The sequence below is a fragment of the Pleurodeles waltl genome, chromosome 6, assembly GCF_031143425.1.
Source record: "Pleurodeles waltl isolate 20211129_DDA chromosome 6, aPleWal1.hap1.20221129, whole genome shotgun sequence".
Lineage (NCBI taxonomy): Eukaryota > Metazoa > Chordata > Amphibia > Caudata > Salamandridae > Pleurodeles > Pleurodeles waltl.
The window spans coordinates 663,678,164-663,705,680 of NC_090445.1; the positions used below are offsets into that span (position 1 = coordinate 663,678,164).

The 27,517-nt window shown below is 47.1% G+C and overlaps 1 protein-coding gene across 2 annotated transcripts in view; it reads left to right on the forward strand.

Annotated features, from left to right (window-relative positions):
• The first annotated feature begins 6,025 nt into the window (after positions 1 to 6,025).
• The window catches only part of TPPP2 (tubulin polymerization promoting protein family member 2), a 98,382-nt gene continuing 76,890 nt past the window's right edge, over positions 6,026 to 27,517 (forward strand). Inside the window, exon 1 of one of the 2 annotated variants that reach the window (XM_069239051.1) lies at positions 6,026 to 6,230. The gene's annotated coding sequence lies outside the window, so the exon portion shown is untranslated. The remainder of the gene's footprint in view (positions 6,231 to 27,517) is intronic. The other variant, XM_069239050.1, reaches the window with a different exon arrangement.

The following is a 27,517-nucleotide window of genomic DNA, read 5'->3' on the forward strand; positions in this document are numbered from 1 at the left end:
GAAACAAAAACATATTAACCACAACTGCAAAACATTAAATTGCAATAAAAAATAATTAAATATAAAAACTATGCAATCTAAAAAAACGTATTAAAAATATTACAAAAATTTAATATTATCTACATATAAACAAATAATATAAAATGAAACAACAAATAATATTTATATATATATATATATATATAGAAACAATATTAAAAATAAGTATTTAAGTCAGAAAATAATAGACACAATATTGCCACTTCAGTCTGTGCAAGAGTAGGGAAAGCATTGGACTTCAGAGAAGTAAAATTTACTATCCCACTCCAAACCGTGCAAAAGTAGGGAAAGCATTGGACTTTGGAGGAGCAACATTTATTCTTTCCACTCCAGTCTGTGCAACAGTAGTGAAAACATTGGACTTCGGAGGGGTAAAGTTTACTATTTCCACTCCAATCCATACAGCAGTGGGAGAGCATTGGACTTCAGAGGGGAAAACGTATTCTTCGCACTCCAGTCTATGAAACAGTAGAGAAGGAATTGGATTTCGGAGGAGTAAAATGTATTATTCCCACTCCAGTCTGTGAACTGGTAGGGGAAGCATTGGAATTCAGTTAAGTTCCCACACTATTCTCCCACAATCCCAGCAGCACAAACTTAAATTATAACTAAAATAAATAAGCATAACACAATTAACATATTTAATAATTAATTAAAAATAATTATTATTAAATGAAAAAATAATTGTTAATTAATTTTGACTTAAATAACTTCCCACCCTATGCCCCTACAAACACATCAGCCCATACCTAGTATGTCTTAAAAATATAATTATTACACAATTTGCATAGTTAAAAATCAATAAATAATAATAATCAAATTAATAAATAATTGTTAATTATCAACTAATTAATTTTCCACCCTAGACCCCTACAGTCCCAACAACCCGCACCTATTATATCATTAAAAAAATATAATTACACACTTTACATAATTAACAAACAATCACATAATTACATAATAAATTAATAAATATTCATTACTAAATTATCACTTAATTATCTTCCCAGCCTATACCCCTACAAACCAGGCAACATGCACTTAATACATAATGTACAACATATAATAATTACACAATTTACATAATTTATAATCAATTAAAACATGTTAATAAATGAATAATTAACTATCAATTAATTATTACCTAATTAACTTCCCACCCTAAAGCACTACAAACCCACATCTAATATATAACTAAAAAATATAAATGCACAATTTATATAATTAGTAATAAATTAATAATTAATTGTTGATTAAATATACTTAATTACCTTCCCACCCTGTACCCCTACAAACCGCACAACCCGCTACAACACTTTAAATTACTATTAACAATTACATTAAAAATTATAAATCACTTAAAATTACAATCTATATTTAAAAATATTGTCAACAATTATACAAACAAGGAGGACGCAGGCCTACTCTACATGCTGTAGAATTGCCACAATCTGGTGTCCTACTGGAGGGCTGTCCATGAAACACTGAGGGTAGTCACAGAATCACCATACTGGGACACATTGGAGCATTGTATACTTGTGTCGCGCCACTGCGCGCGGCACGAGCCGAACATTCAGCTCGGGACGCAGCACGCGGTCTTAATACGCGCTGCGCCCCCAGCCTGCTCTGTACCTTACAAGGCCCCAAATTGGGGCATGGGGCCTCGTTCTTTTGTAGCGCACTGCGTGTCTAGGCAGGTCTGACCCCCCACTCACCTGTTCTTTTCTTTCTTTCTTTCTTTTTTCTAGACATCTGGTTGTGCCTTCCTTTATGTTTTTTCTCCCTTTCCCATATTACCCTTCTCTTCCCAGCATTCCTTGTTCCCTACTCTCTATGGCTCCGAGTCCATTCTGTTCTATGTGCCTTTCCCTATCTAAGATGAGGTCCTTTTACTTCCTGTTGGTCCTTTCCTGTTTGTTGGTATTTAAGGGCTGTGATTCTTTCTCTCCTTGTGTTGCAGCACTTTCTGTTTTGATGGTGTCTTCGCTCCTGCTTCCTTGTATTCCTGTGCTGGTTCTCGTCGGTTCCAGTGTATTTTCCTGAATTTTGCTCCTGCTGTTACCTATTCTTTTGTTCCTGTTGCAGGTACCTATACTTTTGGAGGTTTTTGCCCCTTTCAGGGCTTTTTCCCTCTGGCACTACTTCTGAGGGACGCGGCCTGCTCTTGGCGTACCCATTGCCTGCAGCACTGTGGCTTTCAGAAAGACTCGCCCCTACTTGGGCCAAGGCCGAACATTCAAGAACAGGATCCATGCCACTCGCTCTGCAGTCTCCAGGGTAAAGCAGCACGTAAGTTGTGACAACTTGGGCTGCACCTGAGATCCAAAGGCTCCCACACTACAGCCTGTTTTATAGACTTGGCAATTCTTATTGCAAAATGGCAAATAGCAAGTGTTGGAAGTCATGAGTTCCTCCATTGTTGTCCACCTGGCGATACCACCTGGCGATATGAAGGGTGTAGATGGGGACAGGCAGAAATCTCAGCACTGTGTAGAAAGGAATATAGAGGGTTACGGAAACAACCCATTTCTATGATGTGGGCCACATTGCTGGAGCAGTTCTGGCTACAGGGAACTGGGGATGAATAATCACTTAGCCTCTGGGGTCTGACCCAGTGCCTCCACTTGATCCCATTATAAATAGAACCACAAGTGTGTCTCTAACAGGTGACACGGTCAGTACTATGAACTTGCCTCCCCCACTTATTTTCATTTATTTAATTTATTTTCATGTAATTGTATATTGTTTACATGCTGAGTCGAATTTTCTCTAGGTGCCTTGTAGGTGGGTGGGGGGAAAGGGGTTTATATATTTTGTAGACTTGGACAGACAATGTTGAAACAGAATGAGTAAATGTCGTATGAATGTAAGTGATAATATACTCTGTGTATCCTCTACTAACTTTAAAGCAGATTGTGTACTGTTACAGTGTACTTGTACATGTCAACACAATTAATAAAATGTGTTTAAAACAATTATGCAAATAATATTTAACATCTAAAATGATTATATATGGACCAAAACACATAAAGATAGCAGTAGCGGCTTGCGGGCCACGTAAGGGGCGCGGCAGGGAGCCGCGGCGGTGGAGGAGGGAGGGAATAAACGTTTAATTTAATTAATTAAAAAAAAACACTTACCTCCTCCGCTGCTCCTTGTCCCTCGACGCTACTCTGCCTCTGCAGGCACAGGCTCCCAGCCTGCCCTGCGCCAATCCTGGCGCTGCTCAGAGGAGCGTTAGGATTAGCTTGGAGCGCCCAGCCACTGTGTTGCTGGGCCGGGGAGAGCCAACAGCGCATGTGTGTTTGGACGGCCCGAGACAGCCGGCCAAACACACATGCGCTGTACATGTCACCCCCGTGGCCCGCCTCTTTCAAAGAAAACGATAATAAACATAGTTTATTATTGTTTTCTTTAAAAGGTTTTGCAGCTGCTGCTGCAGGCAGGGGGGGCAACACTCCTCTGCCCACACGGATGAGCCGCCACTGAAAGATAGATAAAAAATTATATTTTTACAACTATATTATTGAAAACGATATTAACATAGATATTCTTGAAAACAATTTTACTTCCCTAAAAATATCAATATTCTTGTCATCGATATCTCTTCATCACAATATTTTTGTATCAAAATATTTAAAACTCAATATTTCTGTATACCGATATTTAAAACTTCATTTTCTGTCCAAACACCGTTATTATCAGACCTATTGGCTTTACCAATGCTTGTTTCTAATGCAATTGAAGGAAGCTCAGGCGTTTGATATTAGTTGGTTATAACAAAACCTGTCTCCTGTGACAGTCTGTTGGCACACTTCACCGTTGCCACAGCAATGGTGCCCCCGTAGTGGAGGGTCAAAATTGTTTTGCGTTCTGAATGTTTCATTGAGAAGTGTACTGTTGTGCACAAAGATGCCGCATAGAAGAGGTTGATTTAAACAGGAACTTTAATCAGCCTTCCAAACGTGACGTGCTCCAGCCAGCATCCACTGCAACTGACTGTATTTCAAAACGTAACATTTTAGTGGAATCGTGGAACAAAGGTTCTGTGCGATACCGCTGATTCCAAATTAATCGCTGACCCCAGCCTCTGGGGCAATTTCAAAATAAGTGGTGACTGCAGAACAAGCGCTATGATTAAAGCACCAAGGCAGTACCTTGATAGGGTTCCTAGAAGGAACCCTGCCTTCGCTGGAGTACCAGTACCTCGCTCTGCAGCGCTGGGTAACGAGTAGTCCCATAAAACAAATGTCATTTGGCAGGCTGATGTGCAGTAGGCTGTCAGATCATCGCCTAAATTGTTGTACACAAATATGACACACAGAAGAGGTTGATTTACACAGGAACTTTAATCAGCCTTCCAAATGTGACTTGTCCCAGCCAGCCTCCACCACAACTGACAGTATTTCAAAAACCTAACATTCTAGTTTATCTTTGAAACACAGGATCCATTGCATAATAAATAGGACTTGTACCCTGCCCAATTCATCCCTTAAACGTTTGTTCTTTTAAAGGGCAACTGGAATCTTCAGCGGGGCTGTGAGAATACATCAAATTGTGTTGATAATATATTGAATGCCTGGGTGCTGGACTGTGAATTGTCGCACACTGAGTTGTATTTTAGGTGCTCCTTTTCTATCTAGCAATTTGTAACAAGAATATTTTTTGAACATCATCTAATTTTGCGCTATTCTAATACGGATTTCTTACTAGTGCACAAAGGGCAATTTATCCCTAGAGTCATGGAATGGAAACCCCTGAGTGCAGGAAGCTGTTTTGTAAGTAGCCTTAGCCTAATGAAAGCTGAGAGCATTCCCTATTCATTTTTGAGCCATTCAAAAAGCTGGTTTATGTTTATCGTCATTCTTAACGATCTGATGTCATCTGTTGCTAGGTTTCAAGCGTGTGCACCACTGGAAATGCCTCCTTCCTCCAGTCCAGGAAAGGACAAGAGACTGCGAATACCTAGGGAACCCTACTAGAGGAAAATATCAAACGTGACAGAACGAAGTACGGGTGTGAACTGATACGTAAGTGGAAAAGACAATGCAATGCGTGTGACTCATTGCCAGGCAAAATGCATCACTTCCCTTAGATCGTATATAGAACTCTGCCACTGAGGATTCAACCCTAAACTTCAGAAGTAAGTAAAGGAAGGGTTTGCGGGTAGCCGAGTAGTGTTCCACATCTTCTGAGTTTCCACTGTCCCCTCTTCCATCTACTGCAGCCCCCACGACTGTAGAGTGTTACTCTTGTCCCAAGCCTAAATCCCGACATCTGTCCTGTCGGTGAGCCAAAGAATAAAATTATCTAGTTTTTCTTTGGATCTGGTTGACCATTGCCATACAGTGATGTTTTCCTGTTTAGATTTTTTGGAAAGATCAGTCTATTCTGACATATATAAAATGGCTAACCCTGGAACGAAGGAACAACCCATGGCTGTCTCTTTCTTCAGAAGGTAAATATGCCCATGCAAATGATAACATTCTTTTCTAGTTCTATTTCTTTCAGTGATAACATAAATTCACTGGCTACTTGGGGGCTGTGTCCACATATATAGATGCATCTGTGTCTTCCATTATTTCATTGTGAGGGATTTTGGTATATAGGAACTTATAGTAAAATGTGAACAATTTTGCTGGGATTTAACGTGGATCTCTCTCCCAAATGAATTCTGCCCTGACCTGTGCATATTTTTTCTCTGGCTGACAAATCTGTATTTTAAAAAGGGATCCAAGAGTGAATTGCGGCCTGACATGATTCGACATCCTGCATGTTTCTCCAAGTTTTTTATGGAACGTTTGTGGGTAAATAGATGGCAGGCACATATGTATCTGTGTTTGTCAGTGTAGGCGGGTCTCATCGACCTCGTCTGCAGACTCTACGGACTGACGTCTTTCGCACGCCTCGTCCAGAACCCTTGCGCGTTTCCATGGGGACGGATGGACGCCACCCGAGCCGTCGACACTGGATTTCCGTGTGTCAGAGTTAAAACAAACAATGGACTTCAAAGGGGAGGAGTTCGCCGAGGGAGAAAGAGGTCTGAGAACGAAGGAAGCGCCATGCGAGAGGAAGACGCCGAATCCAGATCTGAGGAGAGGACAAGACACCAGAACAACGACGAAGCAGGCAACCGAGACACAGAAGGAAGCAGTCTCTGCCACGACCCAGGAGGGTCGTGGCTCCACAAGGTACGGTCCGTGTTACGGGGCCGGTGGTATTCTGTATGTAATAGTAAGGACAAGGGGGGGGGAGTAACAGAAAGGAGAAAAAGGGCGGTTGGAATCAAGGGGATCACCGGGGACGGTGTCACAGAGGGCGAGGCGGTAGACTGAGCACTTAAGTCAGCGTGAGACCACAACCTCTGAGAACTCCCTATCACTTCCTCACCATAAGATATATACCTATACCTGTGCACCCTAACCCACCACCCTCTTATTTCTTTCTCCCCCCATTGCACGTTCCCTTACTAAAGTAAACCCAGAAATCTCACAACGCCACTTACCTTTTGTTTTGTTCCTGTCTTCTTGTTTTTCCGGGACCACGAGAGGAAGACGTGCAACCCAGTAATCCGCAAAGACCTAGAAGAGAAGGAATAAAATAGAACAGAGACATTAAAGACAAGAAGACCCTACAGGGAGCTATTCCTAAAAGACATTTGTGTTGTTACGCTATACGATCAGTTTTTCTGCTTAAACGTTACCACAACCAATAAAACCTTTTGTTTTTCCCCCTATATACGGGCCCGAGTCCTTTGTACCGCCAAGCCTTTCCACAGTCAGGAATCACTGACAATGACATGGTCACCTAATTTCAAGACAAATATAAGTTTTAAATGGAGGAAACCCTTTAGCACCTCACACATGAATGATTTTGATACTCAACAGAGTTTTGGAGCTTTGCAGTCAAACACTTGGGTCCAGCTACTCATTTCTACCTGAGACTCCCATCAGGGTATGACTGTTCTCGCTCATGGAAGCAGTATCCACTCAGCGTCATCCATCTTTCTCAAATGCCAGTTAAACACAGTGGTAGAACACACATTGAAAAGAGGATATGATGAACATGCACTTGCCCCTGAGGCTTTGACACGTCTCCAAGTTTGGAGGTGACTGAGTTGCAGCCAAACAGCCACAGGTCATCTCAAATTGAGATCAATGACAGACCATTAGCTTCGACCAATTCGACAGCTTTCCACTAGCTTTCCCTAAGGAGTGTCACCAAATATTATGATAAAACAAGGTCTTCTCGGCCATTGTAGTACAGATGCATTCCCTTCAGAGCTAATACCGTGGACCTAACATTATTTCTCAGCCACAGGGGTCTTTAAGATAATGAAAGCATATTCAGCATATGAAAATGTAAAGGCTTGAGATGCCTTCCTCGGAGAGGTATTACTCTTATTATATAAGGTATTGGATTATCCATATTGGTGGTAAAGAGTCATGGAAGTTTAGGTACCTCTCCAATCCGAGGGTTATGTAGACAGACATTTTTTGCAGAGGATTCCAGGAAATTCATCACAGGTAACCAAAGAAGGTCTCTTTTGATGGCAAGGGCCATTGGATTGAGGTATGCTCCATCAAGTGGGTGGTTATGGCAGATACCCTACCAGCAAGACAGAAAAGCTATATTAGTGAAGTATTTCCATGCATTGGTAATCTGCTGAAATGCAGCTCCAAGAAGTAAATCAAGTATATTAACATTATCTTAGTGAAAAGACCAGTCCTCTTAAATACCTGCTGTTTCTTGTCACATGTTGAATGTTTTAGCAATGATATTAAAGCTTTGTAACTTTGTTCTGATAGGATATTGTTTTGTTATTTTTCTCTCTCTCTCTCACACTTTCTTTCTTTCTTCCTCTTTATCTTTCTAGTCTATAATTGTTTTCGACAGCTTAATAAGAGCTCTCATGTTCCGCTTATCATACTGTATTTATATGCTTTCACTTTTATCCAATGTGTTACTTCAACTGCTAAATAAACTTTGTCTTTTAGACTAAAAAAGTAAGGAACGGGATGAGGAAAATGACCATAGGAGTAATAAAATTAATGGTAATCAATTGGGCCATTAACAAAAATCATTGGAATTTCACCCTAAAAGTATTTAAAGCACCAAAGAAAGTTTAGACATGAAATAGGTTTGTGTATAAGGAACACAGATACTGAAACACTCAAGGATAATGTCATTCCAAATGTCGTTTTTTGGCGCAAGTCTTGGTGATGCTAAATCTGACACTTCTAATTTGTTCACTGAAAATTTGTGCAAACCTATTTCCTGAGTTAGCACGTAGGGTTTGATGCTCTACATTGAATAGCTTCAGTTGTGTTTTAATTATCGCTTGCCATCGTTCCGGTTTCTCTGGTCCTGGGAACTCACAAAACTAGACAAAGGTTCATCTGGCTGAAATAAACTAGACACCAAACCAGGCAGCACATCTATTGTATTTGTTAAGTGTAGGTCAATCTTAGCCTTTTTTTATTATAAAAAACAAGTATATTTATGCATCCAGTTTTTGCATTAATGCAATTTTACTTCAGTTGATTGCTTTTTCATTATGACTATCACTGCTGCTTAGTCATTTATTGACACATAGATTCAGTGAATTACGATAGTGATCCAATAATGGCTCCTATGAACTTCAATACACCAAATAGAAGCTGCATGTTCGGCCAAGATGAGGCATTGGCCAATCAATACCAGTGCTGCAAGTGATATAATTTTAAACAATGTTATAAGGATTTTCTAGAAATTTGTGCCTCTATTGATTTAGAGGCATTTTGATTCTCTTACAAACGAAATATGGAACTTCTGAATGAATTACAATGCGTCATGATGAAGAGGCCCTGGCTAAAACATGCAAACATGCCATTCTTGAATCAGTGTCATAAATCAGGGAAGCAGTATAAACTGATTATAAGGAGATGACAGTGGTAGAATTAACCACACTTATAACTCTTTCCAGAATACAATAGTGATTGGTAATCAAGCAGTAAGGCAAATAATTATTTATGCTCTGGGTGCTGCATCTGAAAGTATTGCATCACACCTAGGAGTTAATTTGGTTTACAGTTAAGGGAGGTTTCTGCAACTGTGGAATCTGCAACATTTGTCGATATGGACTCAATTACTGTAAGGCATTCAAATACAACACAAATCAAATACACAGAAATTATTATTTTGCAATACCAGATACTGTGTTTAAGTGATGATAATCCATCAAAAATTGACATACGTGAGAAACTCAATAAGAAATAATTCAACAGCATGTCTGAGCCATTAGCAACTAAAATGTAAAATATAATTTGACACCTCACATCAAGGACTCACATAAAATACACCAACTATCACAAATGACAATTTACAGCATACAAACATTTTCAAATCACCCAATAGGGGGACACAAACTCTGCTATAATACTAAGAAAACTGTAGGTTAGATGGCTCAACAAACTAAGAAGTGCGGATTATGAGTTCAACCAAGATATCGCACTGCATTACTTTCTGTAACAATGAACATATATCTAGATGATTTTCCACTTAAGAACTGTTTCCAATAACACAGTCGTTTGACAATCTTAGCCTGCGTTGTGCAAGTTGATAGATTATTCATAATACTTCATATATTTACATTAATGAAATGATTACCTATCACTCCATCCAAAGATGGCTGCCACTTCATTTCTTTAACTTCAGCTTACCTTCACATTTCCAGCATACTTTCTAAACTGGCACCCCTTCCAGTTAATTTTCATTCGAATGCATACAGACTTGAGGAATGCACACAGCTTTTTTTTAGATATGATTTAATGAAAAACTATTACCATTAAAATGTGTCTACTGCACATATTATACTTTTGCCACTCTTCCCAAGAGCAGCAGTTACTCTCTAGAGTGTATTTTGGAGAGTTAATTTCCTTAATTTAGGTTTCATATGTTGCATATTGTAACTTCTGTCATTTATGTGGCTAAGTTATTTTATTGTCTCACTTGCTCAGGAATTATTTTATCAATAGTCATTTAAGAATTATGTGGCAATAACATCTCATGTAACATCAAAACAGTCAAAGGCACAAGCTAGTACAGACTTTTTCCCACATTTTGATACTGAGACTCAGGCCCGATTACATGTCTGGTGGTCACTAGACCGCCAGTCTCGTGGTGGCGGTCTGACTGCCACCAATGCAGTGGTCCGAACACCATATTAAGACCACGGCGGTCGTGCCGAGGTGGGAACGCCAGCACCGCCAGGATCAGAGACCCTGGATGCCTGGCGGTTGCGGCGGTCCTAATCTGCTAGGGCAGCGCTGCAAGCAGTACTGCCCTGGGTTTATGACCTTTTTCTCTGCCAGCGATTTCATGGTGGTAGCACCGCCATGAAAAGACTGTCTGGGAACGGGTGCAAGGAGCCACAGGAGGACCCCTATACTGCCCATGCACTTGGCATGGGCAGTGCAGGAGTCACCCTGGCCAGCACCCCCCTCAATGTTCACTGTCTGCTTTGCAGACAGTGAACATTGCGAAGGTGCTGGGACACCCTGCATCCTACAGCATTGCCGCCGGCTGGATTACGAGCCGGAGACAATGCTGTAGGGTGTTTCCCACTAGGCCAGTGGGCGGAAACTCGGGTTTCCGCCTGATGACCTAACAGGAAACTCTTAATGGGCCCGGCAGAGAGGTAGATTAGCCATTATGGCAGCAACCTCCCTGTCGGAAGTTCGGCAGACGGTCTAAACCATCCGCAAAACTCATAATGAGGCCCTCAGTGTCAAAGACCAGCACTCGTTTTCGGGTATTCTTATATACATATATTACTCGTTAGCTAGAAGACAACAATCACATGTGCTATAGCTTTATTTTTCTTATGTGATAGTAACAATCCAGATGTACCATGGTGCATATGTTCAATGTAATTGAAGACTATGGCCCTCATTACAACATTGGCGGTAAATGCAGCCTACCGCCGTCCTGACGGCCGCCAACATACTGTGACTGCGGCGGTATACCGCTACAGGTATTATGACCCAAACAGAGAAATCTGCCACTATACAGACACCCACACAAGTCCGCCAGACCAAAGGTCAGTGATAAACTGGCAGAACCAAAACCCACACCGTTACGCCAACAGAAATAAGCCCACAGCATCATGACCCACAAATCACTGTGGCGGACATTCAACCGCGGTAAACCATTGGCGGTACACGCCGCCGCGCTCATAATACACACACACCATTATAAAACAACACCACATTGGACAATTCAAACTACACACCCACACCAATATAAAACACACACCCACATTACCCACACACCATAACAATGAAAAACAAATATTGCCAACTGAGAGAGAGACAAGCCAGGAGTACCTACTGAATCAGAGCCACAGAACACCATCACCCGTACACCATCCACGCACCTCACAGCACACACCCCAACACAGCACCCCATACACCCTCACACATACCACTCACACTACACTCATGGCACCACAAAGACATCCCAGGTTCTCTGAGGAGGAGCTAAGGGTCATGGTGGAGGAAATCATCTGGGTAGAGACACAGCTATTCGGATCACAGGTGCAGCAGACATCCATTGCTAGGAAGATGGAGCTATGGCTGAGAGTCGTGGACAGGGTCAACACTGTGGGACAGCACCCCAGAACAAGGGATGACATCAGGAAGAGGTGGAACGACCTACGGGGGAAGGTGCGTTCCGTGGTTGCAAGACACCAGGTAGCTGTACAGAGGTCTGGCGGTGGACCCCCATCTCCTCCCCCACAACTAACAACCTGGGAGGAGCAAGTCTTGGCGAACATGGAGCTTGAGGGCCTCGCAGGAGTAGCAGGAGGACTGGACTCTGGTAAGTCAAATCTTTACCACTAAATCCCCCACCCTACCTGCATGCCTTCACAAACTCCTACCCCTACCCTCACCCCCATCACTCTACCATCTCACATATACCCAACTATCACAACCCAGCCATCCCAATACCAAGCCCTGCATGCAACACCAATGCATGGACACCCATCACAGACCTGCATGGACACCCATCACCACAGCATGCACACTAGTTACAATCACTTAGCCAACAAAATCACAACTCACACAAGCCAAAGCTGCCTTGCTAATAACAACCGTAGAGGGAAACATATCCATGCACAAGATGGCACACGCAGATACAATAACACAGCATTTACATCCCCACAGGACCCCCACTCAACGTCGCCGGAGAGGAGGTGCCACCAACATCCAGCCCCCCCCCCCAGAATAGGCCCACAGTGATGACAACAGCTCTGCACGCCTGGATCATTAGGGACCTCTGGACAATCAGTTACCCTGCCACAATCCTAACCTACCACAGAGCCTCCCCCTCAGGAAACACCAGTACAGCATCCACCCAGAGGGCCCATACCTCTGTCCCCAGAACAAGTCAATCAGCAGTGTGTCCACCACTACAGGGACCCCAGGCAACCCCACAAACCCAAGACAATCAGGTCAGTGGCAGTGGGCACACGGTTCAGGGGACAGAGATACGGGACAACAGGGAAGCTGGGAGGGCTGCTGTGCGACAGTGGGAGGACAGGCCCAGGGAACCCTCTCTCCACGAGGCACTTACAGGGATCCTAGGAGCATACCATACCACCATTCCCAGAAGACTTTTGGCCGGATACTGTACAAGTTGCAGGAGACCCAGCGGCTGCAGGAGGAACAGTACCTGTGGATCAGGGAGGACCTGAAACACATCCACACCATCCTGGTCACCATTGCAGGGGTGCTGACTGACATGGCCAACACCATGTGGAAGGCAGTGGCACACCAACGGGCCCCTGACACTAGCCACACTGAAGAACAGCCCTCCACCTCCGCAGGCGTTAGTGGACAGGAGGCCCGCCACAGGACCAACAGGCCACCAGCACCCCACCCCCTGCAGAAGGAGAACCACCCCGCAAACGGTCCCTGCGATCCAGGCAGAAGCCAGAGAGCATTGCCAAGACCCCCGCCAGGAAATAAGACTCTCCTGATTGTCACCCTTGTGTCCCACTATGTCACCCCGTCCACCTTGTACTGCCCATGCTCCACTTCCTATGCCCCCTTGGACAATGCATCTGTGATACAAATAGCCTGGACTCTACCCTGGACTTTCCTTCATCAGCAACCCAGCCCATTGCAATACCCCCTCCACTTGTTAGCGCCTAAATAAACACCCTTGGAACAAATACAAGTATGGAGTCTGTCAATTTATTGAAATATGTATTCATTTAACAAGCTGTTAACATTGCATTTCTAAACTACTGTAATATTAACATAGGTAAAATCTGTAGTGGGCAGCAGTAAACACACCAGGAGCTAGAATGGGGCACAGATGTCTGAAAATAGAGATGCCAAAGGGTACAGTAAGTGGCCATAGACATAGGGAAATTAGGCTGCCATGTTCAATGTCAAACACATAAATGCAATGGAAAGTGAAGTTACAGTGTCTTCCCTGTGTGTCACTGGAAATAAAGTTGAATGAGTGTAAGTCTGCTGTACACATCTTCTTCCTCTGCCTCCTCTTCGTCACTGTCCACAGGCTCCACGGCTGCCACAAGACCATCTCCAGGCTCATCCTCCTGCAGAAAAGACACCTGTCGTCTCAAGGCCAGGTTGTGCAACATGCAACATGCGACGATGATCTGGCACACCTTCTTGGGTGAGTAGTACAGGGATCCACCTGTCAGATGGAGGCACCGGAATCTGGCCTTCAGGAGGCCAAAGGTTCTTTCAATTATCCTCCTTGTTCGCCCATGTGCCTCATTGTAACGTTCTTCTGCCCTTGTCCTGGCATTCTTCATTGGGGTCAGTAGCCATGAGAGGTGGGAGTAACCAGCGTCACCTGCAAATATCGAGGGATACCTATTAGCCACAACCGGTGCCTCTGGAGTTGTGACATCACATATGGAATGCTGCTATTCCTCAAGATAAAGGCATCATGCACAGAGCCAGGATACTTGGCATTCACATGGAAGATGTACTGGTCTGCCAAACACACCATCTGCACATTCAGAGAGTAAAAGCTTTTTCTATTCCTGCACACTTGTTCATTTCTGGGGGGGCCAAATGCAACATGTGTTCCATCAATGGCACCAATGATGTTGGGGATATGTCCCAGGGCATAAAAGTCAGCCTTCCCTGTGGCCAAATCCTCCACCTGGGGTAATACGATGTAGCTGCGCATGTGTTTCAGCAGGGCAGACAACACCCTGGTCAGCACGTTGGAGAACATTGGCTGAGACATCACTGATGCCACGGCCACTGTCGCTTGGAAGGAATCACTTGCCAGGAAATGGACCACTGACAGGACCTGCACTAGAGGGGGGGGGGTACCTGTGGGCTGGCGGATAACTGAAATCAGGTCTGGCTCCAATTGGGCACACAGTTCTTGGATTGTGGCCCTATCAAGTCTGTAAGTCAGGATAATGTGCCTGTCCTCCATTGTCGCAAGGTCCACCAGGGGTCTGTACACGGGGGATGACTCCATCTCCTATTCATCCTCAGCGGTTGAAGTCTAGGGAGAAAAACGGTGAGCAGAGGGTCATATTCACACATATGTTATAATAAAATGCATTTCTTCCTATACAGAATCAGTATGTGAATTCGAGAGTCAGTTGATGTGCCAATGTGTGCTGTGACACAGGTAAGTGCCATGGCCTGTGTCCCCCTGAAATGGCGGCTGCCTGACCTGTGAGAAGAGACAAGTGGAAATTAGGTAATTCTGCTGGTGTTGTGTGCCGTTGCGGTCGATGACTGCTGCACAACTTCGCATTGGTTATCATTGGGCGATATGGGTTCCAGGAGCCAATGGCGATGTATGCCGGCGATGACGGTATGCACCGCCGCGGACGTGACCGCCATTTTCTGTCTGTTCACTGACTTGCTACCTGACCTTCAACAGGATAGGACCTACACTGCAAGTGCTGCTGTGACCTGTGTCTGGAAGCGACAATGGCTTGAGTGTCTGGGGAAAGGGCCCCGCCTTCACTTCGGAGGAGTTGGAGAGACTGGTGGATGGTGTCCTACCCCAGTACACTTTACTCTGTGGTCCTCCAGACAAACAGGTGAGTACACTGTGAGCATGATGCGTGGGGCATGAATGTATGGAGTGCTGTGTGTGTAAGCCTCATGTAGGGGGGGCTGAGGGGTCCTGGGCAGAGTGCTGCATGTATGGTGGTCAGTGTCTGTGCGTAAGGGGATGGGAGGGATGTGGTGGGCCATGAGTATGACAGTCCGAATGGTATGACTAATACTTTCTCTGCTGTATTTTTCCTGCAGGTCAGCGCCCATCAGAAAAAGGGTATTTGGCGTGCCATCGCCAAGGAGGTGCGGACCCTGGGGGCCTTTGACAGGCAGAGCACCCACTGCCACAAACAGTGGGAGGACCTGCGCCGCTGGGCAAGGAAGACGGCAGAGGCCCAGCTGGGGCTGGCCTCCCAACGAGGAAGGGGTGCCCGTCGTACCCTGACCCCCCTGATGTTCTGCATCCTGGCGGTGGCCTATCCAGAGTTGGATGGGCGCTTGAAGGCATCACAGCAGCCACAAGGGGGTGAGTACAGATTCAGAATCATGACTTTGCGTGCGTTAAGGTTTTACCTAGGTGGGGGCTGTGGGTGCCCCTAGGCCAGGGCAAACTGGCAGGGTAGGTCCCTTGTTGGGCAGGCTCTGAAGCACTCCAACCCCAAAGTGTCCATCTACTACTGGGCAGGGTCCTGTTGGTTTCAAGTATGCAGCTAATGGCGTTAGGCAATGTATCCCATGGGCTGGTGACTAGTATTGTAACTGGTAGTGCATGGCCTAGTGCATAGGGCTGATCCCTGTGTGTTGTGTACACCAACGGTAGTGTTGTTGCTGGCATTGACCAAGTGTATCCTTTGTCTCTCCCCCCCCCCTTTTTGTTTTGTCACCCTGTCCTTGTGCGCAGTAGCATCATCTGGCGGAGGAGCAGAGGCACCGGCGACGGAGGGAGCTGCATCCCACATGGGCCTGGAGGCCGAATCCACCGACGGTGAGGGCACCAGTAGAACGGAGGGCGAGGGGAGCACCACGACAGAGACATGAGGGGACACTACCGACAGCAACTCCTCCTTCGATGGAAGCTCCCTGGCAGTGGCAGACACCTCTGTGCCCACCGCGACAACAGGTACAGCCGCTACCCCCGTACCACCACCGCACTCCCAGCAGCCCCTCAGCGTGTTTCCCGTGCCCGCTCACCCAGGAGGGTGAGCATCTCCTTCGCCCCAGGCACCTCAGGTCCTGCCCCAGTCAGCCATGCTGCCCTCAGTGAGGAGGCTATTGACCTCCTGAGATCCCTCACTGTTGGGCAGTCAACCATTCTGAATGCCATCCAGGATGTCGAAAGGCATTTGCAACAAACAAATGCATACCTGGAGGGCATTCACTCTGGCGGCCCAACAGAGAGCATTCCAGGCTCTGGCCTCTTCACTGATGGCAGCCATTGTCCCTGTCTCCAGCCTCCCCCCTCCAACTTCCTCTACCCAGTCCCAATCCCCTCAACCGCAACCTATCCCAAGGACACCTTCAGACCAGCATTCACTCAAATCAACACACAGAAGTGGCTCAGGCAAACACAAGCACCACACTTCATCTCACAGGCACTCACATAAGCACCATCCCCATGCAGACACACCAACATCCACTGTGTCATCCTCCTCCTCCTCGTCCACCTCCCTCCCAGTAGCGTCTCCACTCACACCTGCATGCACTACATCCTCATCCACTACCTCCATCACCAACACGCCTATCAGTACATGCCCCTCACTGGCAGTCACCACCCCCACATCCATGCACACGTCACCTGTGTCCTCTCCCACTGTGTCTGTGACCCCTCCTCCCAAAGTACACGAACGCAAGCACACACCCACCCAACAGCCATCCACCTCACAACAGCATCCAGCTCATGCACCTGCACCCAAACACAGCAGACTGACACCTCCTACAACCACTCCCTCTTCTTCCACTCCCAAACCTTCACGCTCTTCCCGCCTCAGTGTCCCTAAAAAGCTTTTCCTCGCCAACATTGACCTCTTCCCTACCCCTCCCCCCCACGTCCTTCACCTCGGGCCAGGGTGTCCAGAACCAAGCCCAGCACCTCAGCCACCCAGTCCATGTCCGCTGTGGTTTCAGCAGCTGTGCGAGGCTCCAAGGAGGCACCCGTCAGCCCAGCCAGTGTGCCACCAACACCTGCCAAGCCCAAGAAGGTTCTGTCACCTGGCAAGGGCAAGAAGGGGACAGCAGCCAGCAAGGGGAAGGAGGCACAACCAGCCAGCAAGGGGAAGGAGGCACAACCAGCCAGCAAGGCCAAGTCAAAGACTCCAGCTGGCAGAAGCAAGGAGGCACCACCATCTGTCAAGGGCAGGAAGGGGCACAGAACACCACCCATGGCACTTCAGCCGTCCGAGGCTGCAGGTGAAGGCCTGGAGGCTACCACCACAACTGCCAGCACCGCCACCCGCACCGCGGGCAGCACCACACCTGCACCGCCGCAAGCAGCACCACTGCCAGCAGCAGTCCCAGTGGGCAGTCATCCGAGGCTGCAGGTGAGGACCTGGAGGCTACCACCACAACCGCCAGCACCGCCACCTGCACCGCGGGCAGTACCGCCACCTGCACTGCCGCAAGCAGCACCACTGCCAGCAGCAGCAACCCCAGTGGGCAGTCATCCGAGGCTGCAGGTGAGGGCCTGGAGGCTACCACCACAACCCCCAGCACCGCTACCTGCACCGCGGCCAGCACCGCCACCTGCACTGCCGCAAGCAGCACCACAGCCAGCAGCAGCAACCCCAGTGGGCAGCTGTCCGAGGCTGCAGGTGAAGGCCTAGAGGCTACCACCACCACTGCCAGCACCGCCACCTGCAGCGCAACTGCGATTCACTGAGCAGCCGTCACCGCCGGAGAGCAGTGTGTAGTGGTGACTACATGGGCTGCAGTGCGTCCTGGCTCCTGCAAAAGCTGTCGTTGTGACACCCAGGTGAGAGACTGTGACCTTGCACTCCAGGCATCCATTCACTGCATCCTTGCCAGGATGAAGCACACTGGGCACAAGGCCCCCACCAGAACCAGTGGAAGAAGGCATCCACTCAGCTCCTCCTTGCCAGGATGAAGCACACTGGGCACAAGGCCCCCTCCAGAACCAGTGGAAGAAGGCATCCACTCACTGCATCCTTGCCAGGATGACGCACACTGGGCACAAGGCCTCCTCCAGAACCAGTGGAAGAAGCCACACACTAAAGAGACTGTGGCTTTGCACTCCCCAGGACCAAGCAGTGGGCAAAGCACCCTCTTGAGAGACTGTGGCTTTGCACTCCCCAGGAGCAAGCAGTGGGCAAACCACCCACTTGAGAGACTGAGGCTTTGCACTCCCCAGGACCAAGCAGTGGGCAAACCACCCACTTGAGAGCCTGTGGCTTTGCACTCCCCAGGACCGAGCAGTGGGAATGGAGCCCCCTCCAGGAGCACTGGCATTGTACCATCTTTTGGCTGAGGTGCCCCCCCATTCCCTGTCCTCCTGAGGTGCCTGTGTGTTTTCGACCTGATGTCCCTGCAGTGTTCTCTCCATATTAAGGCAGGAATCAAGTGTGGGCTTGGCCTATGTGTTTTGGCCCAGTGGGCCACAGACAATTTTTGAGTGGGCATTGTCCCGCATTTTGTATATATTGTATATATTGTACATACTGTTTTTGCTTTATGAACGTATTTCTAAGTATTACTAATATTACATTCATTTGACTCCATTCCTTTTGACCTTGAGTTATTCCTGAGGGTTACGGGGTGTATATGTAATGTTGTAGCATGTGTTTGTGTGTATGGTGTTGGGGGTGGGGGTGTTGCGTGTTGCGTGTGTGTGTCACTCTCTTTTTCCTCCTCCTCCGCCCCCATTGTGTGATAGGTGCAGTACTCACTGTGGTCATCACCGCCGGCATTAATGCTCCTGCTTTTTGAGAAGATACACCAGCATGGGGAAAACCTTCAACTCGGGCTCCATGGCGTCCTGGTTCTTCCTTGAGTGTCGAGAGGTGAGTGGTTTCCTTTCAGGGTACTGTTTCCGCCATGCTTTTGATGGCATTGGTAGCGCCCCGGAAAAGCTGGTGGATGGGCGGGTTGTAATCCTGTGGGCGGTACATAGTCTTCCGTCTGGCTGTTGGCTGTTACCACTGCGGTGTTTGTTGCTACCGCCGTGGCGGTCACAGTGTTAAAGTGGCTGTATGTGTTGGCGGTTTCCGCCGTGGTCATGATTCAATTTTTTTGACCGCCGGCCTGTTGGCATTGTTACCGCCGCTTTAACACCAACCGCCAGGGTTGTAAAGAGGGCCAATATTACATATTTTCTACATTATAAGATTAATTCTGGCTGAGCGCTGCACTTCAATGTCCATTTCAAGTTTTATGTACTATCAAATCAACTCGGTCAAGGGTGACAAAATGGAACCTCTACCTCATAGTACCTTCACAATTATTAGGGTTCAGTCTCTTATACTGCATCTCCAATGTCCACTCCCCCACCCACATTTTCTCACTTATTACATACAGATCTCTACTATCTTTTCATTAGAGAGGATTCATTCTTTTCCAAGCTCTGTTGATATGGGTCACCACATTATGAGCCTTGTGCTCCTGAAAGCCATCACTTTATGTTCCTTCACCATTCCGTGGAGTAAGATATTACTTCATACATTTCTCAAGACTTAGGTTACCTTCACTAAGCACACATTTGGATGAAAACTACCTACTTACTGGTGATACAGAGGTCTACCTTTTGTACCTGCTGTTACCTACTTTCTACTGCTTTGTGGGTACTCTGTGACACTGGTCTCTTAGAAAATAAACAAATGACAATTACTTTATTTTCTCTTCAGCATTCATTCTTGCTATAGCAATTCACAAAGGCTTTCTGTCTCTGCTAATTCAGTATTATAATACTTCTTGTTTCACTTAAATAAATCTTGCCCAGCAAGAGTGGCCATATAAATCTCCATTGAAACACTAGGACGAACCAAGATGTGTCTGATAATACTTCGCTTACTGAAGTCCATAAAGGAACTTGAATTTTAAATTCTATTTTTTAGCCTTGGAAAAAGGTCCAGGAGGAACAAAACATGCACAGCTGATTCTCTTGCCACGTATCACACTACCATCTACCATTTGCCTATTTCATGGCATGAACCATAGCAAGGATCTACTCACCTCAGGTTGCAACATACTAGAACTTTTTAACATTTACCTATTGACAAACAATGCATCATTGAGCCTGGCAACAGAGCTCGTCGTTGTTATAAAAAACGGTAATAAAAGGTCCTAATCTTACAAAATTTGAGATGTAGGATATGAGATGTAATGTGCTATATTTAATTGTTGACAAATAATAAACAGAGACAGCACCACTTTCCTGAAGCTTTACTTCATGTAAAGTTATGATTAAGTGGGGTACCACCTTCTCTTTTGCACTTATGGAAACTGTCTATCAGGAAATGATTTATCAGCAATATTATCTGTGATGAAAAATGGATCAATTTAAGTAAAATTGGATAAACAGTTATTTTCATATAATAGATGCATAAATAAACTTGGTTTCAGAAGGAAAAAATGCAGATTTTCATTGGGTTCTGTGCTTCATGAACAATAGTTAACATTGCCCTCAGTGTTATGACCGACATAAAAACACATAAAGAAGCAGCTAAAGTTGGCATGGTCAAACAATCTACATCGTACGGTTTCACTCACACACGTTCAACAGCAGGGAAAGGACTTTAGCCGCTTAGATGTTTATTAGAGGTAGACTGGCACTGGTTTGGTGCAGTAGGCAAACAGAGGCAACACTAACACCATTTGAGGATGCTGCACGGGTGTTGTTGTGCTCATGGTTCATTGGATCTTGTGGCTTGGATTCTTCATTTAGCCCAAACACAAATCAATCAATCAATCAATATATTTATAAAGCGCACTACGTACCCGCAAGGGTTTCAAGGCGCTGGGGGGGAGGGAGGAGCGCTGCTACTGGTCGAAGAGCCAGGTCTTGAGGAGTCTCCTGAAGGTGAGTAGTTCCTGGGTCAGTCGTAGGTTGGTAGGGAGGATGTTCCATGTCTTGGCGGCGAGGTAGGAGAAGGAGCTGCCTCCGGATGCTTTTCGATGGATGCGGGGTACGGTGGCGAGTGCGAGGTCTGCGGAGCGGAGCTGTTGGGTGGGAGTGTAGAAGTTGAGTCTATTGTTGAGGTAAGCAGGTCGGGTGCTGTGGAGTGCTTTGTGTGCGTGGGTGAGGAGCTTGAAAGTGATCCTCTTGTCAACGGGGAGCCAGTGGAGTTTCCTCAGGTGGGGAGTGATGTGGTTGTGGCGAGGTACGTTGAGAATCAGTCGGGCGGATGCATTTTGGATGCGTTGGAGGAGTTGTAGGTGTTTTGTCGGGATGCCTGTGTACAGAGCGTTGCCGTAGTCTAGCCTGCTGCTGACGAGGGCCTGTGTTACTGTTTTTCTTGTGTCTGTTGGGATCCACTTGTAGATCCTGTGGAGCGTGCGGAGAGTTTTGTAGCAGGGGGAGGAGACTGCGTTGACCTGTTTTGACATGGAGAGGGAAGAGTCGAGGATGAAGCCCAGATTGCGTGCTTGGTCGGTCGGTGTAGGTGGGGCTCCTAGAGATGTTGGCCACCAGGAGTCGTCCCAGGCGGAGGGGTTGGGTCCGAGGATGAGGACCTCCATCTTGTCTGAGTTCAGTTTCAGGCGGCTGTTTCTCATCCATTCGGCAACAGCCTGCATTCCCTCGTGGAGGTTGGGCTTGGCGGTGTGTGGGTCCTTGGTGAGGGAGGGGATGAGCTGGGTGTCGTCGGCGTAGGAGATGTTGTTGAGGTTGTATTGGCGGGCTACTTGGGCGAGGGGTGCCATGTAGATGTTGAATAATGTTGGGCTGAGAGATGAGCCCTGGGGTACGCCGCAGATGATTTTGGTGGCTCTGGAGTGGAAGGGGGGGAGGCGGACTCTCTGGATTCTGTCAGAGAGGAAGGATGTGGTCCATTTGAGGGCTTTCTCTTGTATTCCGGCTTCGAGGAGTCGGGTTCTCAGAGTGTGATGGCATACTGTGTCGAAGGCGGCTGATAAGTCCAGGAGGATGAGGGCTGATGTTTCGGCGTTGTCCATTTGGCGTCTGATGTCGTCTGTGGCGGCGAGGAGTGTGGTCTCGGTGCTGTGATTTTGTCGGAAGCCAGATTGGGAGGGGTCCAGGATGTTGTTGTCTTCGAGGTGGCGAGTCAGTTGTGCGTTGCCGATTTTTTCTATGACCTTCGTAGGGAACGGGAGTAGGGAGGTGGGTCTGAAGTTCTTTAGGTCCTGGGGGTCTGCTTTGGGTTTCTTAAGGAGGGGGTTGATTTCGGGGAATGTTGTTGTCTCGAAGGAGATGTTGATGATCTTCCATAGTTGGGGAGCGATGGCTGCGTCTGCTTTGTTGTACACGTGGTGAGGGCATGGGTCTGATGGTGATCCGGAGTGTATGGAGTTCATGATTTTGCGTGTCTCGGTGTCGCTGACGTTGGTCCAGGCGGTTAGGCGATTGGCGTGGGTGGTGTGAGCCAGGGTGGTGTCTGGCGTGGTGGGGGCGGCTGTGGTGTCGAAGCTGTCGTGGATGTCGGTAATCTTTTGGTGGAAGTAGGAAGCAAGAGAGTCGCAGAGTTCTTGTGAGGGTGGAATGTCGTTGATGGTGGCGCTGGGGTTGGCGAGTTCCTTCACGATGCTGAAGAGCTCTTTGCTGTTGTGTGCGTTGTTATCTAGGCGGTCTTTGAAGGAGGGTCTTTTGGCTAGTCTGATTAGTTGGTGGTGTCTACGGGTTGCGTCTTTGTGGGCCGTGAGGCTGTCAGGTGTGTGTTCGGCGATCCATTTATTCTTGAGTTTCTGGCAGATACGCTTGGAGGTCTGGAGCTCTTCAGTGAACCAGGTGGCTTTCTTGCTGGCTTGGTTGTGGGTGGACTTCTTGAGTGGTGCAAGGGAGTTGGCGCAGTCGTTGATCCACTGTCTGAGGTTGTGGGCGGCGATGCCTGGGTCGGCTGGGTCGTTAGGCAGCTTCTGGGCAAGGGCGTTGGTCAGCTGGTCTTGGGTGGCTTTGCTCCAGTGGCGGCGGGGTGGCTGTAGAGTACGGTGGTGTTTGACCTTTTTCTGGAAGGTGAAGTGGATGCAGTGGTGGTCAGTCCAGTGGAGTTTGGAGGTGTGGTCGAAGGTGACGTGGGTGCCTGTGGAGAAGATGGGGTCAAGCGTGTGGCCGGCTGCGTGTGTGGGGGTGGTGACGAGTTGTCTGAGGCCGAGGTTGTCGATCAGTGTGGTAGAGTTGACGTCGTTGTTGTTCTCGAGGTGGAAGTTCTGGTCCCCGAGGAGGATGTAATCTGTAGAAGCGAGTGCGTGGGTGCTGGTGAGGTCCGAGATGGAGTAGCTGAAGGGTGCACGTGGTCCAGGGTGTAGGAGGCTGGACTGGCTTGTAGTGGGTACCAAGGGGTACTTACACCTTGCACCAGGCCCAGGTATCCCTTATTAGTGTAGAGGGGTGTCTAGCAGCTTAGGCTGATAGAAAAGGTAGCTTAGCAGAGCAGCTTAGGCTGAACTAGGAGACGGGTGAAGCTCCTACAGTACCACTAGTGTCACTTGCACAATATCATAAGAAAACACAATACACAGATATACTAAAAATAAAGGTACTTTATTTTTATGACAATATGCCAAAGTATCTCAGTGAGTACCCTCAGTATGAGGATAGCAAATATACACAAGATATATGTACACAATACCAAAATATGCAGTAATAGCAATAGAAAACAGTGCAAACAATGTATAGTCACAATAGAATGCAATGGGGGCACATAGGGATAGGGGCAACACAAACCATATATTCTAGAAGTGGAATGCGATCCACGAATGGACCCCAAACCTATGTGAGCTTGTAGAGGGTCGCTGGGACTGTAAGAAAACAGTGAGGGTTAGAAAAATAGCCCACCCCAAGACCCTGAAAAGTGGGTGCAAAGTGCACCTAAGTTCCCCAAAGAGCACAGAAGTCGTGATAGGGGAATTCTGCAGAAAAGACCAACACAGGCAATGCAACAATGATGGATTTCCAGACGAGAGTACCTGTGGAACAAGGGGACCAAGTCCAAAAGTCACGATCAAGTCGGGAGTGGGCAGATGCCCAGGAAATGCCAGCTGTGGGTGCAAAGAAGCTGCCACCGGATGGTAGAAGCTGTGGATTCTGCAAGAACAACAAGGGCTAGAAACTTCCCCTTTGGAGGGTGGATGTCCCACGTCGTGAAGAGTCGTGCAGAGGTGTTTTCGTGCAGAAAGACCGCCAACAAGCCTTGCTAGCTGCAAAGGTTGCGGTTAGGGTTTTTGGATGCTGCTGTGGCCCAGGAGGGACCAGGATGTCGCCAATTGCGTGAGGAGACAGAGGGGGCGTCCAGCAAGACAAAGAGCCCACTCAGAAGCAAGCAGCACCCGCAGAAGTTCCGGAACAGGCACTACGAAGTGGAGTGAACCGGAGCTCACCCGAAGTTGCACAAGAGGGTCCCACGAAGCCCGAGGACAACTCAGGAGGTCATGCAATGCAGGTTAGAGTGCCGGGGACCCAGGGTTGGCTGTGCACAAAGGAAATCCTGGAAGAGTGCACAGGAGCCGGAGTAGCTGCAAAACACGCGGTTCCCAGCAATGCAGTCTAGCGTGGGGAGGCAAGGACTTCCTCCACCAAACTTGGACTGAAGAGTCACTGGACTGTGGGAGTCACTTGGACAGAGTTGCTGAGTTCAAGGGACCTCGCTCGTCGTGCTGAGAGGAGACCCAGAGGAACGGTGATGCAGTTCTTTGGTGCCTGCGGTTGCAGGGGGAAGATTCCGTCGACCCACAGGAGATTTCTTCGGAGCTTCTAGTGCAGAGAGGAGGCAAACTACCCCCACAGCATGCACCACCAGGAAAACAGTCCAGAAGGCGGCAGGATCAGCGTTGCAAGGTCGCAGTAGTCGTCTTTGCTACTTTGTTGCAGTTTTGCAGGCTTCCAGCGCGGTCAGCAGTCGATTCCTTGGCAGAAGGTGAAGAGAGAGATGCAGAGGAACTCTGATGAGCTCTTGCATTCGTTATCTAAGGAATTCCCCAAAGCAGAGACCCTAAATAGCCAGAAAAGGAGGTTTGGCTACCTAGGAGAGAGGATAGGCTAGCAACACCTGAAGGAGCCTATCAGAAGGAGTCTCTGACGTCACCTGCTGGCACTGGCCACTCAGAGCAGTCCAGTGTGCCAGCAGCACCTCTGTTTCCAAGATGGCAGAGGTCTGGGGCACACTGGAGGAGCTCTGGGCACCTCCCAGGGGAGGTGCAGGTCAGGGGAGTGGTCACTCCCCTTTCCTTTGTCCAGTTTCGCGCCAGAGCAGGGCTGAGGGATCCCTAAACCGGTGCAGACTGGCTTATGGAGAGATGGGCACCATCTGTGCCCATCAAAGCATTTCCAGAGGCTGGGGGAGGCTACTCCTCCCCAGCCCTGACACCTTTTTCCAAAGGGAGAGGGTGTAACACCCTCTCTCTGAGGAAGTCCTTTGTTCTGCCTTCCTGGGCCAAGCCTGGCTGGACCCCAGGAGGGCAGAAACCTGTCTGAGGGGTTGGCAGCAGCAGCAGCTGCAGTGAAACCCCGGGAAAGGTACCTGTGTCATACATGCTGCATATATGCAACCTCTTTACAAAATGGATTGCAGTATGGCTGTGGTCACCCATGTTATACATGCTGCAGAATGGTTCACATGTGCAACATCCATTTCCCACATGTCGCAAAGGACCCAGTTACAGGGAACTGGCATAGAGATGTAAAAAAGCCTGTTTGTCACTATATTCTGTATTGCATGCCGTCACTGTTTGTGCAGCCCATCAAGCCGACAGTAGTCAAGCTTGTTAAGGAGGGTGTACATGGTGTCCCCATCCTGACCATAGAGCCCTACTTTGCGTCTCGTGTGTAACAAAAATGTCTCTAGCACCGACACATGCTTGTTGAATGTGCTGAAATGGGGACCAAAAATGTAAAGCTTGCATTGATGACCCTGAGATAGGTGATACCGCAAACCAAAATACAAATCCAACAAAATATCTGAAACACGTCTACAATTGAATGAAGAAAGTCTGTCTTCATATGAATGGAACAAAACTGAAATTCTGATAATTGCCAATAGCATGAAAAGCAACCTGCCTTTTCAAGTGTCCAAGAAAATTAGGTGATACTCCCGTCTCCAGCTCAATCAGAGACAAACCTCAGTCAGCAAACGCTTCAATCTCCAAATTATGATGCACAGTAGGATCACTACCCCTTCTCCAACTTAAACATCAGAACACATCCGGGCACTGGTCGTCTGATGACTCAACTACTGCAACATAGTCTACCTAGAAGTAAACAACAAACAGGAGCTACTCAAACTTTAGAGGATGGAAAACTACTGGACAATACTCTGTCTCAGTATGAATAAAGCTGATCCCATAACCCCAACTGTAAAATAACTTCACATGGTCCTGGGACCCAGAAAAATCTAATTCAAAATTTCACGACAAGAGAGGGTGGGTCGGAAATACCTACAAACCAGATTAAGCAAAGAAAACCTGATTGTTCAAACCAGATTCCCCCTGAAGTCTCAAACAAAACTCTAGGCACAATTTAAAGTAACTTTTTTGGCCCAACACTCTCTGACCTAATACCCTTCTTTTCATTTCTACCTATCATTTGTTGCAGAGAAATATTGCACTCTTCTAAGGGTTAAGGCAACTCCACCTCTGTATATCACATTTTTTTACTATATTGAGTAATGTGCAATTAGCATGGATATAGTCTATTGTAAGCCTGAATCACCATAATTGGAAAAATATCAAGGAGGAACACCCTGCGATACCTTCTTGGAAATACTACAAGAAATATGCTCATTGCATTTATGAAATGTATATTATTCTGAGCACATGCCTTATTTGTTGTATGATGCACTTCATGGTCAACTGTGGGAAATAATTAATTATGCTAAGTCGCACAATATGGTAATATCATGTTTTGAATATCACTTAGATATGTTCCATTCCTTATAACTGTGCTTATTTAAACCATATTCATCTTGGATTATACTACTGCACATAGGCTTGCGGAAATACACACTTGATACTGTAAAAAAGAACTCTAGGTGCATCCTGTTGAACTCACTAAGCACATTCCTAAGAAACCAACTGAACTTGATGTCTTTCAAACGAAATCTGAAAACAAGCATCTTAGGGGAAGCCGTCCCTACCAGTGACCTCTTCCTCTTGTATTCAGAGTACAGGGCACCATATCGGGCCTTTTCCTAGGACGCCAGGCTGTATGTCCACTATAACACGCTCCAGAGTTTACAGATTATCCTCTTTCACTGACCCAGTATGACAAGTCTATTTGAATCTGAATACTGTAGTGTTAGGAACAGGCA